Genomic DNA, 17,418 nt, shown 5'->3' on the forward strand with positions numbered 1-17,418 from the left:
CAATTCCCATTAAGACAAAGGGTATAATGTGTGTATTAGGGACAGAGAGTGGGGAAGAGCTGAAGGGAAAAGTACACTCAGACCACTGAGAAAAGAGAATGCTTATCTATAACTATGCTAGAGAGACCAGTGCAGCAACATGGAAGCACTTTCTCTGCATGTCAGTCCTAACTAGTCTCCCATAGTCAGTATTCTACTGGCCTGTGGCATGTGCAAACAACTCCCTGCTCCCTAACTCAGCCCCTGGTAGTCATCCCCAGAGAACCAAAACTAAAACTCCCTTCGTTTCAGGCCTTCTTTCTTTCACATAACTCCATGTCCTCCCAGGTAGTGAAGGGATCAAGAATCAATGGCTGTGCTATAAAGAAACAGAATGAACTCTCTGAGGGATAACATTTCTTCTCACACAAATTCAGCAAGGGCTGTACCTGTACCCTTGTATCATCCTATTCCATCTTCCCTTCATCCACCCTGCCAAAAAAAAAAAAAAGGGACCCATTGACTCAAGAACTCCTAGTTATAGCTTTGAGGGAATTTCTAATCTAAAAGTAAAAGCCAAAAATAGCTCCAAATCACCACTGCCCCAGACATGTTTCTAAAGCTACTTGCCACTCTAGTTCATACTGAACATTGTGACTGGGAGACAGGGACAGTCTGGAGAAATGGGGGCTGAGAGGGAGCAAAGAAAGGAAAGAAAGAAGAAAAATAAAGTAAATTAGGTCCAGAAACCCTGCTGATTCTCATGCCAGGAGCTAGTAAGGAAGCCTGAATTAACTTTTTAGAAAGGCAAGACCATGAAAGGGGGATGTTAAAATAAATTGAGAGAGAAAATGTAAAGAGATCAGAGGACAGGAGGAAAGTCTTACTGTATGTAGCAGATTTGGAATTTATCCGCCTTTAGAACTGGGCTCGGAGGACCAATTTTTTAAGCTTATTTTAAGACCTCTGAGAACTCTTAAAAAACATTCCACTAATTCTATTCCTCTTTCAGTCTTCCAAATTTCCCAAAGGAGGGTGTTTGTACATAAATAAGATGATTCAGAAGTGTCCAACTGTTATTGTACTTCATATCCTCCTAAGGTTAGACAGAATGTGGAACAGGACATGACAACAGCTGTTTCCATGACAGCAGCCTATTGTTTGATCATACTCACAGGTAAAAGATAGGAGACAGAGTGGCTATAATTGACCTTTTAGACCACTGTCAACCAACATGAGGGCAGCAACTGCTTCAGAAGCAGTTCTCTGGCTTAGTATTTCATGAAAGATAAAGTCAAATAAAATGTATGCCTGTTTTTATGAAAATGTATGACACCCCATCCCCTCACCAAAAAAAAAAAAAAAAAGATCTCAACTTAGTCCTTAAAGCCCCTGAGGATGGGGACTATATCTGGCATAGCATCTTTTTGGAAGGTAGCAGCATGTGTTGTGAATGGAGTGCTGGACTCCTTTCACCAGTAAAATGACCAAGATACTCCCAGTTCTACCACTCACTACTAACAACAACCTTGGGCAAGCCACTTAACCTCAACCCCAATTTTCTCATCTAGAAAAAGTGGTATGTTACTAGATTATAAAGACTAAATGGAGTAATGGGTGTGAAAACATTTTGAAATTGTAAACCCTAGTTTATAATATATCTATATATCATATACTATTGTGTTAATATATTATATTGTATTATAATAGTTACTATAGGTATGATACTGTAGCTAATAAATTGAGATTATAAATGTTAATTAGTATTATTACTAATAAGATGTTCCATGACCCACCCTTCATAAACCATGATACAACATGATTAATAGTAGTCACCAACACTCACAATACAAACAGCAAAGAAAACATGTTAAAGACCTGATAAGGGAGGAGAGAGAGGTACATTACATACAAATCTGGCAGTAGTTATAGATATAGGGGAAAAAATTTTGAGAGAAAAACTCTTTTGAATAGAAAGTAGATTCTGCCAAGAAAGAGGAGAGGAACAGGGATAATTTAGAGAGATAGAGACAGAGAGAGACAGAGAGAGAGGAGGGAAGACAATATTGCTCTTCATCCACAGTGGAATCTGCCTGAGGTGGGAAGTTCAACAGAAAAGTAGCCTTTTGACCTCTGGCCTTCAAATATATTTATTCTGGTTTATGGTCTGAAATGACTACAAAGGAAATTTGGTATTCATATAATCATAGAAGCTCATAGTTGGAAGGTACCTCAAAGGCCATCTAGTCTAACTCATATCTGAAAAATCCCCTCTATAAAATACCCAACAGTGGTCATTCCATTTTTGATGGAAGGCCTCTGCAAAGGCAGCTTGGCACTGTAGACAGGACAATGGACTTGATGTCACTAAGACCTGTGTTCCAATCCTACCTCAGACATATTACCTGTGTGACCTGGATCAAGTCATGAACCTCATGAACCTCCCTGTATTTCAGTTTTCTCCTATGTAAAATGAAGGGGCTGAACTCAGTTGCCTCTATGCTCCCTTACTGCTCCAGCTCTTATGGTCCTAAGACCTTGGCCTTCTGAAGCAGCCTATACCATTTTTCAAGTAGCTCTAATTGTTTTAAAGTTTTTCTTTAGGTCAATCCTAAATCTTCCTCTAAGCAATGCCCATCATTGTGTCTAACTATCCTATAGGGTCAAGCAAAACAAGTCTTAATTTCTCTTCCACACAACAGGTCTTCAAGTATTTGAAGACTATTATTATCCTGCATCCTTAAGTCTTCTCCTCCATGGGCTAAGCATTTGTTCTACCCACGTCATGATTTTGAAGCCCTTAATTATCATAGCTAATTTCCTCCTTATCAATGTCTGTCCCAAAATATGATGCCCAGTCCTGAAACAGCCCCCCATATTTCTTTCATCTTTTGAAAGACAAAATTATTAAGACAAGTAAAGAAATGTCTAACTGTTCTTCTTCGGGCAGAGCTCCAGCTGCTGTCCAGATAACTGATATTTGAAAGATGGAACACAGGAAGGCTAATAGAACCTAGAGAAGGGCAAATGTTCTGATTTTCAAAAAAGGGAAGAGAACAGATTATACAAACTGCAGAGCAGTAAGCTTAACTTAAATTCCTATACTTGTGCCCCCCACCCCCAAGTGTGATACAATGCCAGTGCAGAGTTATTAATCCATCTAGTTGGGAAATGCTAGTGATAGTTTCTGAACAACTAGAAAAGGAAGCAGGAGATTAAAAAACACACATGGCTCCATCTGGTCATGCCAGAAACCAAGTCAAAATGGCAGAACAGAAGGAAGTCAGTCAGCTCAGCTTCTCCCACCTCCCCTACACAAATGCAACTACATGATCCACCTCCTTGGCACAGTAACTCTGATTTGAATCCCTGAGGAAGAGGGGATCTCCTCCCAGGGCAAAATGAAGAACTTCAGTGTGGATCCAGCTACTCTAAAGAAAAGAACCTGAATGCAGTTCTTAGCCCCGTTGATAGGGAAAAAAAGGCCTCAACTTATTAGTAGTCTGATCCCCAGAGAAGAAGGAGATCTCAGACCCAGATATGAGACAAAAAGGACTGTTGGGCTGAAGGAAGGGTCCTCAACTCAGTTCAAACTGGGGGGTAAAATAAGATAAGACTTCAACTCTATCTGATCCAAAGAGGGTAGGGGACAGTTGTGTCTGGGGCCTTCGGTTACCAAATAAGGGTCTTTCACTACATTGATCCTTAGAGGAATGGGCAGTTCAGATGATGGAAAGGTGCATGGGGTAAAGGAAAAGCTTCAGTATAATCTGTAGAACAAGGGACTCTGGACTCCCCAGATCAAAGAAAGTCCACCTCCCCCACAAAGGTCCTCAGTACAATCCCTGGAGGCTACAAGGAAAAGTGGGAACAAAGACTCTATACCACCACCACCATCCCCCAGGGAAAGGTCCTCAAATAAAGTTGGTGTGTATTCCTTGCAATCTGAAAACCACACCAAAAATGAGTAAACAAAGCAAAAAAAGGAACTATTATGATGCCAGGGACACCCAAGACATAAACCTGGAGAAAAAGAAAATAATTTCAAAATGTCTACAAGAAAAGCCTCAAAAAAAAACCAGTTTGCTCACAGGAACAATTAGAATTCCTAGAAGAAATTATGTAAGATTTTAAAATGTTATTATAATTAAAATGAAAGTGAGAGAGGAAAGAATTAGTGAAGAAACTAGAGCTACAAGAAATTAGGTACATGAAAAGAGAATTAACAACCTAAGAGGTACAAAACTTTACAATCAAGTAAAAGATCCTCTAAAAATTAGAATGGATCAAAGAGAAGTTAATGATTCCAGGAAACAAGAAGAAATATTAAAATAAAGTCAAAGACTGAAAAAATAGGAGAAAATATAATATATCTCATAACAAAAGCAAGTGACCTGGAAAACAGATCAAGGAGAGAGAATTTTAAACACACACACACACACACTTGAATATTGTATTTCAAGAAATCATGAAAGAAAACTGCCCAGACATGTGGGAACAAAAAGGCAAAGTGATAATAGAAAAAAATCATTGATCATTTCCTGTAACAAATCTCAAAATAAAAATTCTAGGAACAACATTAACAAAATCGAGAGCTTCCAAATCAAAGACAAACAATCTGGTTCTCTGGCTGCAAATAGCTAGATTAAAAAATTCATGTACCAAGGAACCATAGTCAGAATCACCCAAGATTTAGCAACAGACACTCTAAAGAAGTAGAGAAAATGGAATGCAATATTCCAAAAGGCAAAAGATACTACAACCAAGAATAACTTACCCAGCAAAACAGAGTATAATCCCTACAAGGGAAAAAATAAACCTCCCACGAAATAGAAGACTTCTAAACATTCCTAATGAAAAGACTAGAGCTGCATATAGAGTTTGAAATACAAACATGAGAGACTAACAACATAACAAATGTAAAGTGGCAATCAGAAAAGACTTTTAGAAGGATGAACTACTTACTTACATTCTGACGGAAGAGGGAATGATACTGGAATCTCTCCTGAACTTTAATGTCATCAGGGGTCACAGAAAAATTCAAATGAGACAGAGGGCCTGGGAGAGATTTTGTTGTTTTGATGATGTCAAATGAAGTAAAGAAAGAGGGGGAAAGGATTTATTAGGAGAGAAAAATGAAGAACTGGGAAATTTATCTCACATAATCAGGGAATACAAGTAGGTAATAGTTTGCTTGACTATGCTTATATGATACAAGGATTTTATATTTCTTCCCCCACCCCCACCCCCGTGTGGGGGGGAAGGGAAGAAAAAAACTGCTCAATCACTGACGAAAAATAAAAGATATAGAGAGACTGAAAAAGAAATAATAAGTCATGCCAAACTGACCCTATTTCCTTTTATGACAGGATTACTAAAGTAATAGATATGGGAGGAACAGGAATGATGTAGATTAAGCTTACTTAGATTTTAGTAAAGCATTCATTCCAAAAAAACTCATTTTATTCATCTGGAAAGATGGAATAGCTATATGAGCTATACCAGGGGTGGGGAACCAGTGGCCTCTAGGTCATAAGTGGCCCTCTATATCCTCAAGTGCAGCCTTTTGAGTAAACCCAAATTTCACAGTTTTTCAGTCAAAGGGCCACACTTGAGGCCCTTGAGGGTTACACTAGAGGTGAGGCCACAGATTCCCTACCCCTAGGCTAAACATTAACCATAATTATATGTTTTCTAAATTAGCTAAATGGGTGGATACAAAGAATAGTCATTAATGGTTCAATAGCTACTTAAGAGATCTCTAGTGAAGATCCTCAGAGATCAGTGTTTGGTCCTTTCCTATTTAGCATTTTTGTCAATAACTGGAATAAAGGCATGCTTATAAAATTTGCAGATATTTCAGAGCTAGAAGGATAGCTAATATACTTGAATGAGAGCATCAGGATCAAAAAAGGATCTTTAAAGGATAGAATGCTGGGCCAAATAAAATAAAAATATAATAGAGATAAATATAAATTATGCTTGGATTAAAAAAATAGACTTCACAAAACCTAAAGAAAGCATGATCAGACAGCACTTTGAACGAAATCTGAGGGGTTTAATAAGATGCAGTAGTCAAAAAAAGCTAATTCAATCTTGGGATCCTCATCAAGAGAAGCACAGTTTCCAAGAGTAGGGATAGAACAAGACTGGCGTACTCTGTGCTGGTCAGACTGATGGGGTGCTTTGGGTGCCCATGCTTGGACCCCAATTCCAAAATCACATTTTTCTCTAGCCTCAAAACACTTCATCTCTGCCAGCTTCTTCTCACCCCAAAGACACTGTGCCTAGCAATTACTCAGGAATGGGCCTCAGCCAAATACTCATCTCTCCCTGGTACCATAACAAGCTGTACCTGTAAGAATTCCACTGAATTATCTACACCAAGTCCCTACCTTATTGCATACATGCTGGATTTCTCATTATGTATACCTTAGGTTTTAGATATATCTATCTTGTCAAACAAGACATTGATGGGTGGTAGATTGAGCATTCTTCAGTCAGCCCTGACTGCTAGTTGCCTTAGTGATGTTGCAGGTCTAAAACCACACCTCCGTGTAGCCCTCTAGGCTATTTCCCAGTGAACTCTGTGTAAAACACCTGTGCAGTAGATACTAAAAGTGCATGCTCCTTTCAGAACAGACCACTCCTTAACCACTTCCTAATCCTAACCTGAATCACCTAGTTAGCATATTTGGCACATGTTTTATTATAGTTCATCCTATATAAACTCTAACTGTACCCCTCTGAGGTCACAGGTTCCCTAAGGACTCTTGCCCACTGAAATGCATAACAATAAATCTTTGCCAACTTAATTTCATGAATGCTTGCGTCCGCAAATTCTCTCCAGCTGACCCTGTCCTGGAACTCTGGTCTTTAGGGTTCCTGTATCTCTCCTGAGCCTCATCAAGATGACATCTAGAGCTGCAACAAATTCAAGGCAGTAAGGTTCAAGGACACTGATAAGCTAGGGAAACTAAGAAAACTTTAGGAAAGGGCAACCAGGATCGTGAAGGGCCTTGAGCTCATGACATGCAATAATGTAAAGAAATCATAATGCTAAGTATGGAGAAGAATAGAGTTGGGGTGAAGGGGATAGATGGTAGCATTCTTTAAGCACATAAGGGGCTCTCATGTGGCAGAGGTATGAGACTCATTCTGTATGGCCAGAGAAGGGAAAAACTAGGGGTAACTGGTACTGGTTTCAACTAGGTAAATTTAACCCTGATGTCCAGAAATCCAAATCCATTTCTTAAACTATTCATGTCCCAAATATGCCTCATCTTTCCTGAAGCCCTTCTCCTTCATTAGCAGCAAAAATGAAAATACTGTTATGTGCCTAAGGTCTTCAATTTCTTTCCATAGACTTCGTTTATTTGCACTTGCCCCTTCCCTAGAGGTAGCCTTCTAGATAGGTAAGGAAAATGAGAAAAGAGAAAAATAATGTGAAAACAAAAGGCATCAATTTTTTTTAAAAAACAACAATATTCTAAAATTAACACTAAATAGTAATATGCACAATCTAAGAAATAAAGAAAAAGTCATTCACTTCAGTGAGCAAATGACAAGAGACTGAAATTCATTCTTTTCCTCTCCACTCACTCATCTACTACCAAGAAAATTAGGAATAGGGAGGATGAATATCTTTGGGGGTTAGTTTGGGCCATGTCTAGTCTGGTTAAAAAAAAAATGATGGATGATAAAACTTCTAATAAGGAAAAAAAGGTGATACCCAAGAATTTGTGGAAGAGTTTTCTTGGTTTTCTCTCTTCATGGACATAGAATATCAACAGCTATCTAAGCTAGCTAAACCCCATTTCAAAACACTACTTTCTTCTTCAAATTCCTGTTTAGGTTTATTTCCTAATTATTATTAGGTTTATTTCCTAATCACAGAACCTGCACTTATGGTTCTGATGGCTTTTAGGACTCCAGTATTTAACCAGAAGGCAGGTGTAAGAATACAAAGAAGCTTTAAGTCTCTTTTACCAGAAAAACATATACAAAAACACTGACTTCTGCTTACCAAGGTGATATTCAATCTCAGTCCCCCAATAGATTCCCATCCCTCAGTCTAACTACAAAGATTCCACCCAATGAGAAGCTTCTCTAGAGCCAGGACTCCAATCTCTACCAGGATCAGGTATTAAACCTCTATAGCAATCACCCCTCCACTCTCCTTAGGCCATCCATATCCAGTTTTAAACTCAGCAACAGAGTGGATAGATAGATCAACAGATTGATATTTAGACAGACAGACAGATGGATAAAGATAGATTTAAATAGATACAGAAAAGGGGGGAAGGAGAGGGAGACAGAGACAGAGAGAGAGAGAGAGAGAGAGAGAGAGAGAGAGAGAGAGAGAGAGAGAGAGAGAGAGAGAGAGAGAGAGTATTAAGAGTTTAATATGTGCCAGACATTGTACTGGGCTGTTCTCAAAGACTATCCTCAAAGAGCCTGCATTCTAATGGAAGAAAAATAGGGGTAAATAGGAACTGAAAAGCAAGAGGAAGGAGTGATAGCTAGTGGCCACCAGTGAAACTGGTGAGACTTGGTTCTGAGCAAGATACAAACAAAACATGGAAAAAACAGTATCACTTGAGCCCAAGGTAATCACCTCAGAGGAGTCCAAGTTTCAAGTGGGGAGGATGTGAGTTCAGCCAAAATGGAGGTGACATAGTTTGGAGCCGGTGGGCCAGAAAGTGGAAAAAGAAGGTCAAAGCAGAAAAGAAATTGCCTCTGTCACATATTATCCAGGATAAAATAAAGGTGAGGAAGACAGGAAGGACAGAAGACAGAAGTTCCTTCAGCTTTCTCCTCCAGGACTTGAATGTTAAGGGAATAGTTAGGGAGAAATCATCCTGAGTAACCTCTGCTACTACCATACTATCCTTTTCCCCACCAGCATAATCCCCCCAAGACCAACAGTAGAAAGCAAAGAGAAGAGAGCCCAGTGCTGACTTACAGTAATGGAAATGCAAATTTAAAGATCTTCCCTGCCCCTAGGCTAAAATGCACCTGGAGCCTGGGGTGGGAGGCTTGTTTTTCAGTAGATACTTTTTGATTGGCCAGTGGGTCAATAAGGTTGTTACATTCTCTGAGCCAGGAGAAGGCTTTTTCAGCCCAGATGTGCAGCTTTGTTTTGGGGCTCACTTTGAGAAGTGTTCTGTGATTTGATCTGGATTCTGAGAAGCAGTTGTCCAGAGGCCCCCCCCCCTTTGAAAAAACCCGATGTTGATTGGGTATGGATGTAATGGTTGGACAGTTTGGAAAGCTGTCTACTTGATCTGTTTCTGTCTTGATAATTCTGCCTGTATACTTTGAAGTTCAGGGTGCTGACCTTTTTCCCCTGAACTAGGTAAACGATACATATGTTTGACTGATTAAAGTAAGCTTGTTAACCCATTTTGAGTTGCTTTCCTTTAACAAAGCAGATCCAAGAACCTGTGGTGGCAGCAACCCTGAGGACACTTGGGGTGCTTGCTGCTACACTGTCAAATCCCTTATACAGGAAACTGGGCTAGGGAATGATGTACAGAGAAGAGTTTAATCACTGCTCTTGCACGAAAGTCACTGAGAGCAGACCCACAGGGGGCAAAATTGACAAACTACCTGGAGTTCCCTCCTAACACCACCAACCCAAGCCAAAAAAATAAAAAGGTGGGAAGAGAGGATGGAAAAAGTCAGAAGAACTAGGAGTAGAAATACTGTTTGCTTTTACTTTGTCAAGATTTGGAGAGAGGACAAGTAGGAAGGATTTGGCAAGCCTTTAAGCAAGAGTAGGGAGATGTCTACAGAGTAACTGGCCTTAAATGTCTGGTAGTGAGGGACTAGAAACAATTTACAAAATCCCCTACCACCTTCAACTCTAAGGATAAGACAAGAAAATACCACTATCTCCATTGCATCAAGGGGAGGAAATCTCATCTTAAATCCAATATTAGACAGATAAAAGGGGGAAATTTTCCATAGACGCAACAAGGGGAGTGGATGTGGAAAAGAAAAAAGGCTCATTGACAAATAGTGAACAAGTCAAAGGAAAAGAAGAATTTAAAGGATGTGTGCAATATAAAAGAATCAAGTAACAAAACTAACAAAAAGGAAAGGCTAATCTGCAAAAGAAAAGATGGGAGAAATTCCAAAAAATAAAATCAACTGGGGAATAAAGGAATAAAAATACAAAGCAACAACAAGTTTTAAAGAAAAAGGAAATAGGAGTAAAAAGCAGCGGCTAGTAAGGAGAAAAATCAAAGACAAAGTCAAATTATCACAGAACTCAACATCAGCTCATGAAAGCCTCAGAAGAGAGACTTAAAAGTTCAAATATTCAATTAACTAGAATCCCAAAGTTTGGGGGAAACAACTGGATATTAGTAGAAATAAATCAGAGGAAGTTTCCCCAGGACAAAAACCAACCATCATTCCCCAAGTGGAAAAAAGGTCATAGGACCCCAACATGAAGAAATCCAAAATTCAAGTGTCTGAGACATTCAATATTATGAAGAAAAATTCTTAGAGTCCACAGAGAGGAAAAGAAATTACGTAAATCCAGTTAACATTACAATATCCCCAGGTTTGTCAATAATTGTGAGAGAAAGAAGGCAGTTAGTTAAAAAAAAAAAGATATCTTAAAATTATGTTGATTCAAATATACACACACTCTACAAATTGGAATGTTTTATTTGAAGGCAAATAGAGGACATCTAAAAATCAACAACTCAAAGAATTTGCTGAAAAAAGTCCACATTTAAAAGATCCCTACAAACAGCTGGAAAGAATTTTGAGTTGGTGAAACAAGATGTTATCAATGAAAATAACAGAACATAAGAATATTAAGATAAGCTTTTGAAAGAAAAATATCCCAGATTCTACATAATTCTAAAAGTGGATATAATTAAGAAGACATTTAAATAAATTAAGGGTTTTAAATTGTTTCAAATATTTTCTTTAAAGGAGAAGAAGGAGTTGGTAAGCCAGTAAACAAAACTTTAACCAATGGGATCAAGCTACAGTTTCTAACTTAAAAGAACTTGTTTAACTTTATTGATTAGTTTTGATAGGAATAAAACTTATGGGAAAAATAAGATACATATCCTTTCCTCTAGACATAACACAAATACAATTTAATTTCTATTACATTAAATGTAATTCATCTAAGCACCTTATTGAAAGAGAAAAGTTACAAAACGGACTATTAAAAATCCATCAATACATTCCTTACAGGAAAAAAACATTTAACACAAAAATATCTAAATTAGAAAACTAATCTAAATTATATCATTTACATCTAAGAAACAGGCAAAGATGATAAAAGAAAAAAATAGTCCATGTAGGAGAGGCTACAGAGAACAGACCGTAAATTGCTTCAAACATTCTGGGAAACAATTTGGAATTCTATAAGAGTCACTCAGCTGTTCATTCCTTTTGACCCATCAACCCCAGACTTGGGGAAAATATCTCAAAGAAGTCAAACAGAAAGTCAAACTCTGCACATGTCAAAATATTCATAGCAGCAAAAAATTGAAAACAAAGTGAATGCCCATAGATTGGGAGAAGGAGGACAGAAAGGAATAGTTTAACAAATTGTCATTTGGTCATAGACATAAGGGATTATTGTGCTATTAAAAAAAAATCAGCAAAAGGGCAAAATCAGAGGAGTATTGGAAGAACTATATGAATTGATACTAAGTAGAGGACAGAAGCTGGGAAAAAAATGTCTACAATTAAATAAAAATAATACCACAAGGTATAGAAAGTGATTTTATGAGCAATCTTGGCTTCAAGAGAAAAAACAATAAAATACATTTACTTTCTCTCAGTGGAGTTGGAGAGTTATGGCTGCAAAATGTTACCTTTTGCTGCCTGTCAGATAAGGGGTCTATTTTGGTTAAATGTGCTACCCTGTTGTTTTTTTCTATTTTACAAGAAAGGAATGAATTGGGGCAACTAGGTGGCACAGTGAATAAAGAGTTCATATCCGGCCTCAGACACTTAACACTTGCTAGCCGTGTGACCTTGGGCAAGTCACTTACCCTCAATTGCCCCCTGGAAAAAAAGGGGAAAAAAAAGGGATTCAATAGTGGAGGAGAAAAAGGTATATAGGAAAAGGATCCTTGAACTAACTATAGTTCCAGAACTCCTCAGAGGGATAGCAGTAGAGAAGGAGGGGAACAAAATAGATGCGCAAGAAATGTGCAAAGAGATGACTGTGGAGTGAAGAGTGGCATGGCTGAATCAGGATCTAAATGGATGGTAAATCAATGATGCAGCAAAAAATAAAGTCGTAGGGGGCAGCTAGGTGACACAGTGAATAGAGCACCAGCCCTAAGAGTCTGGAGGAACTGAGTTCAAATTCAGCCTCAGACACTTAACACTTACTAGCTGTATGACCTTGGGCAAGTCACTTAACCCCCTCCAAAAATAAAATAAAGTCCTCTAAGGCTAGATTTCTGGTCTCTGAGTTCTGCTACAGGAAGTCAGTCAATACCTACGGGGCAGAGAGGTGGTGAAGGTGGAGAAAGAGCCAGGTCTGAAGTCAGAAAGAACTGAGTTCAAATGTGACATTGGGCAATTCGTTGTGTGACCATGGGCTTAAAAGCCTGTCTCTGCCTCAGTTTCCTTGTCTATAAAATGAGCAGGAAAAGGAAATGGCAAATTACTCCAGTACCGTTGCCAAGAAAACCCCACGGACACGACTCAACAACAAAAACAAGACAACTATGAGGCTGACACTGCACTCATTGCCGGGGATCCAATGAAAGGTAAGAGATAGGCCCTGCCCTCCGCGAGTTCAGTCTCACAAAGGAGGCAGCCTGCAAAAGGAAGATGTAAAGAACGGTGGACAGCCTGTTTTCTGTAGCCTCTCCTACACGGACAGCCTGCAAACAACTGCACGCAGACCAGATCAGCCAGAGACACGCAACAGAAGTAGAGCACTACAACTCAGAGGGGCTGGAGGAGGCTTATTGCAGAAGGTGAGACTTTAGCTGGCACCTGAAAGATGCCAGGGAAGCCCAGTGGCACAGAGGCCAGTGTCTGGATCCCGGCCTAGGAAGGGATAGGAAGATTCTGGAGACTGGTATCAGAAACCACCTCTAATACTACGTATGACAATTTTTCTACACCTCCTATTCACTGCTCTGTAGTGGAGATGTGAACTGGAAAGCAACTTATTGAATTTATTATTGAATTTATACCCCTCCAAAAAAACCTTCTAAATTTTAAATACCCTTTGACCCAGGAATACCTAGTAGTACAGTACACAGAGGGCTGGGCCTAAGGTGAACAAGAGTCATATTCAAATACTACCTCAGACACTTACTAGCTGTGTGACCCTGGGCAAGTTACTTAACCTGTTTGCCTTAGTTTCCCCATCTGTAAAATGGAGTTAATAATAGCACCTACCTCCCAGAGTTGTTGTGGGGATCAAATGAGATAATAATTGCAAAGTGCTTAGCACAGTGCCTGGCACATAGTAGGTGCTTAATAAATGTTAGCTATATCATTATTATTATTATTATTAATATATCCCAAAGAGTTGGAAGACAAAAATAAAATACCTATGTGTACAAAAGTACTGATAGCAGCCCTTTTTGATGTAGCAAAGTACTGAAAACAATGGGGATGAACATCGATTTGGGAATGGCTGAAGAAATTATGACATGAATAGAATGGTATATTATTTTATCATAAGAAACGACAGATAGGAAGTCCATCCTAGGACTCAGAGAAACCTGGAAAGACATGCATGACTGATGCAGAATGAAATGATCATAACCAGGAAAACAATTTATATGACTATAATGATGTAAAGAACTTGAAAAGACTCCAGAACTCTGATCAATGAAACACCAACCATGATGCCAGGGGTCTGAGTATAAAGCATGCTTCTCACCTCCTGACAGACAGGTGATGGATTAAAGAGGCCAAATGAGATTACAATTTCAGACAAGTATAGACAATGTGTGGCTTTATTTGATTTGACTCTATTGATTTGTTAACAGCACCTGGATGGCACAGTAGATAGAGCAGTGGGCTTGAAATCAGAAAGACTCATTTTCCTGAGTTCAAATTTAACCTCAGACAGAAGCTATGTATCCCTGGGAAAGTCACTTATCCCTGTTTGCCTCAGTTTCCTTATCTGTAGAATCAGCTAGAGAAGGAAATGGCAAACCACCCCAGGATCTCTTCAAGATCACAAAGAGTTGGGCATGACTGGGAAAGGAGACAGCAACAACACTGATTTGTTACAAAAAAGGGTGGGAAGGGAGGAGGGAGCTGGTGGTAATGATGGCATATAAAGATGTAATGTAATGCCAAAAGAAAGGCAACTTCCCAGGTTCAAAATACCAGCATAGGTGCTCTCCATTTTATTCAGTGACCAACTAAGAACAGAGAAGATCAAAACATGACATCATTCCAAATACAGCATTTACTAAGTGTGATTAAATAATCTCCAAGTACTACCCCACCCCAGGACCTTCCAATCATTCAATCAATTACAAAGTCTCCGTTCTAAATACTTCTCCACCCCTAGGCTATACCTTAATTAAGTCCACCACAAAGCCCCTCTTCTCAAATGGAGATTAGTTTCCAAACATAAGGTCAAAAGTTTCCCACCCCTGGATCACAATTGAATCTACCCCAGAGTTACATCAAGTTTAAACACAGCACTTAATACCCAAATGGAGGTCTTTTCTTCATCTTGACACGAGGTAAGTTCTCAGCAATCTTAGTTCCTGGGGAGACAAGGCTTAGCAAGGCCACAAGATACATTGCCAGTCCCTTCATGAATTTATCCTCTGTCTGTAGAACAGTCCTAGAACCCCTGAACACATTAGCAAAGCCCTCTCCCAGGATTTCTGTAAACATACAACAAGAAAATCCTTCTTCAGGGCTTCTGAACCAACAGAAAGGCTCCCAGACCCCTGCAACAACAGCACTGTCCTTCACCAGTGGACAGTATTCATTCTGTCTGCAGGACAGTCTCCAGACCCCTGCAACAACAGCACTGTCCCTCACCAGTGGACAGTATTCACTCTCTGTCTGCAGGACAGTCTCAGGGCTTCTTAGCGAACAGCCAGGTTCCAGGACTTCTTCAACAAAAGGACTGTCTTTCACCAGTGGACAAATCTGGCAAAACAACATCAAAACAGACAGACAAAGTACCAGCAAAACAGCCATGTCTCCTCAGTCCTTGGCAGCTCAGGGGGCAGGTCTCAAAAGTCCAGGGCAATTCAAAGCGGCCACCAGCAATTCTCTTAGTCTCTCTCTCTCCACGAGGTGCTGCTTCCAAAAAGATCTTCCGCCTCTCTCTAGTGTCTCTCCAAATCTACCTCACCAGCTCCTCCCAGTTCAGGACTTTCTTTTTACATCAACAAGCCCATCCCACAGGTGGGATTAACAAACTCTGGGTTTTAACACAATCAATTTCAAAACCAAGCCAATACAGGGGAATCTTTAATTGCCATTACTATCACAAAAGAACATAAATGAAACATTAAAAGTATACATATGACAGCAGAGAAGAGAACACAGAAGGAACATTTTCTTACTATCACATTATATATAATACACACTTTAAAAAACTACATGCCTCTTTTATGTTTTGTATGTTGAAATGTTCTTGTTTGTTAAGTTCATGAGAAAAAAAGAAAAAAATTAGGAGTAACTTGGACCACTGACAGGTTGACTTGCCCAGAATAAGAGAAGCTAATACATCTCAGAGCAGAAATGTGAACCCTGAAGGTCTTTCTGATTGGAAGGCCAGCTTTCTATATAATGTGCCACACTGTCTTTGCACTGACTAGGCTACTAAAAAGCCACCGAAAATTACAGATATACAGAAATTTGGAAAGCCATAAAGTGGAAGCAAAGAGAGAGAGAGAGGGAGAGTTGTGTATTTACTGTAACTATATAAAAAGAAAGATGAAAATACAAATACAGAGATTAATGAACAAGGACAGGAAAGAGATAAAGAAAGAGTAACTAATCAGCACTGTGTACACAAAATGTTTTTTAGCATAGTTGCGAATGACTTATTTGTTTTGGCTGTTGTTTAAAGTTGCACTTAGTAATAATTTAAGTGAAACTGTTACTCAAGAGGAAAAACAGTTATCAACACCCAAGGCCTCTCCGGCCTCACCACACACTCTGCAACACACCATGCAATGTAACTTTGTTACCGACAACTACTGTGTTTCCCCGACAATAAGACCTATCCCAAAAATAAGCCCTCCCCTTACTGTGTAAGATTCCTCTAAAATAAACCCTCCCCTGAAAATAAGCCCTATTGAGATTGCTACTGTAGTGAAGGTGATCCCCTGCGCTACACACTTCATTACGGTACCCTCTGTATGCACAGTCCCCCCCCCCTGAAACACACGCCGCGCTCCGAGCTGCATCCAATCAGAGCTGCAGCAGTGAGCGCGTCATCCTGTTCTTCCCCAGTGATTTGCTTATTGAATAAAGGTACATTTTTTTGTTCACATTTACCTGTTTATTAAAATTGCTGTCAATGTTCATTAAAATAAGCCCTCCCCTGAAAATAAGCCCTCTGGTGTTTTCTGTCCAAAAAATTTAAATAAGACAGTGTCTTATTATCAGGGAAACACGGTATAGACATTTTTCTCATTACCAATGGAAAAATACCAAATTGCCAAACATAATGGGCTATGACAGGTCTGTAGTAATTTACACTATTGAACATCCTCCTTGACTTAAGACACTCCACTGATTTTCTTCTGACCACACAAACCACTCTCCTTTGTTAGCTCTTCATTCCATCTTCCTTCCCAATCACTTAAGATGAGTTATCTTTTTTCCTTCTCTCTCACTCCCACTTCCATTCTCTTCTCTCTAGAAATCTCATTCAAACCCATAGCTTCAAACACAACCTCTATAAACAGGATTCCAAAGTTTTTTTTTTTTTATTTCTAGCACTCCTGTGGGTGTGCTCTGTCTCTCTCTCTCTCTCTCTCTGTAACAAAAAGCACCCTAGTACACCCATGATAGCCTGCTAGCACAGGTTCTTTGATCTGCTTTTCTAGGAAAGACTGCTCAAAAAGGGGTTAACAATCCTACTTTTAATTACATTCACTACTTCAGGGGAAAGATCAGTACCCTGAACTTGGAGAAAATACAAGCAGAGAAATTAGTACAAAAACCAACAGACAGGGCTCCAACTGTATTGCTATACACTTTATATACACATGTGTATGTATATATATATATATATATACTGTATTGCTATACACTTTACATACATCACTGGACAACACCTGAGTAGTCAGGGGAGCTCTAAATATACGTCTACTCAGAGTCTCAACTAGGAAATTAAAAGATCCTCTTCATAAGTGAACCCACAAAGCAAAATACCAACTCAGAACACACACACACACACACACACACACACACACACACACACACACACACACACAC

General features: G+C 39.2%; 1 protein-coding gene across 5 annotated transcripts in view; it reads right to left on the minus strand.

The window, feature by feature from the left end:
• Positions 1 to 17,418, minus strand: part of SIL1 (SIL1 nucleotide exchange factor) — a 254,806-nt gene that overhangs the window by 211,073 nt on the left and 26,315 nt on the right. The gene's annotated exons all lie outside the window — the stretch shown is intronic.

Source organism: Petaurus breviceps, unplaced genomic scaffold (genome assembly GCF_028583685.1).
Source record: "Petaurus breviceps papuanus isolate PSGF00001 unplaced genomic scaffold, PetGlider_PUasm1.0 685, whole genome shotgun sequence".
Lineage (NCBI taxonomy): Eukaryota > Metazoa > Chordata > Mammalia > Diprotodontia > Petauridae > Petaurus > Petaurus breviceps.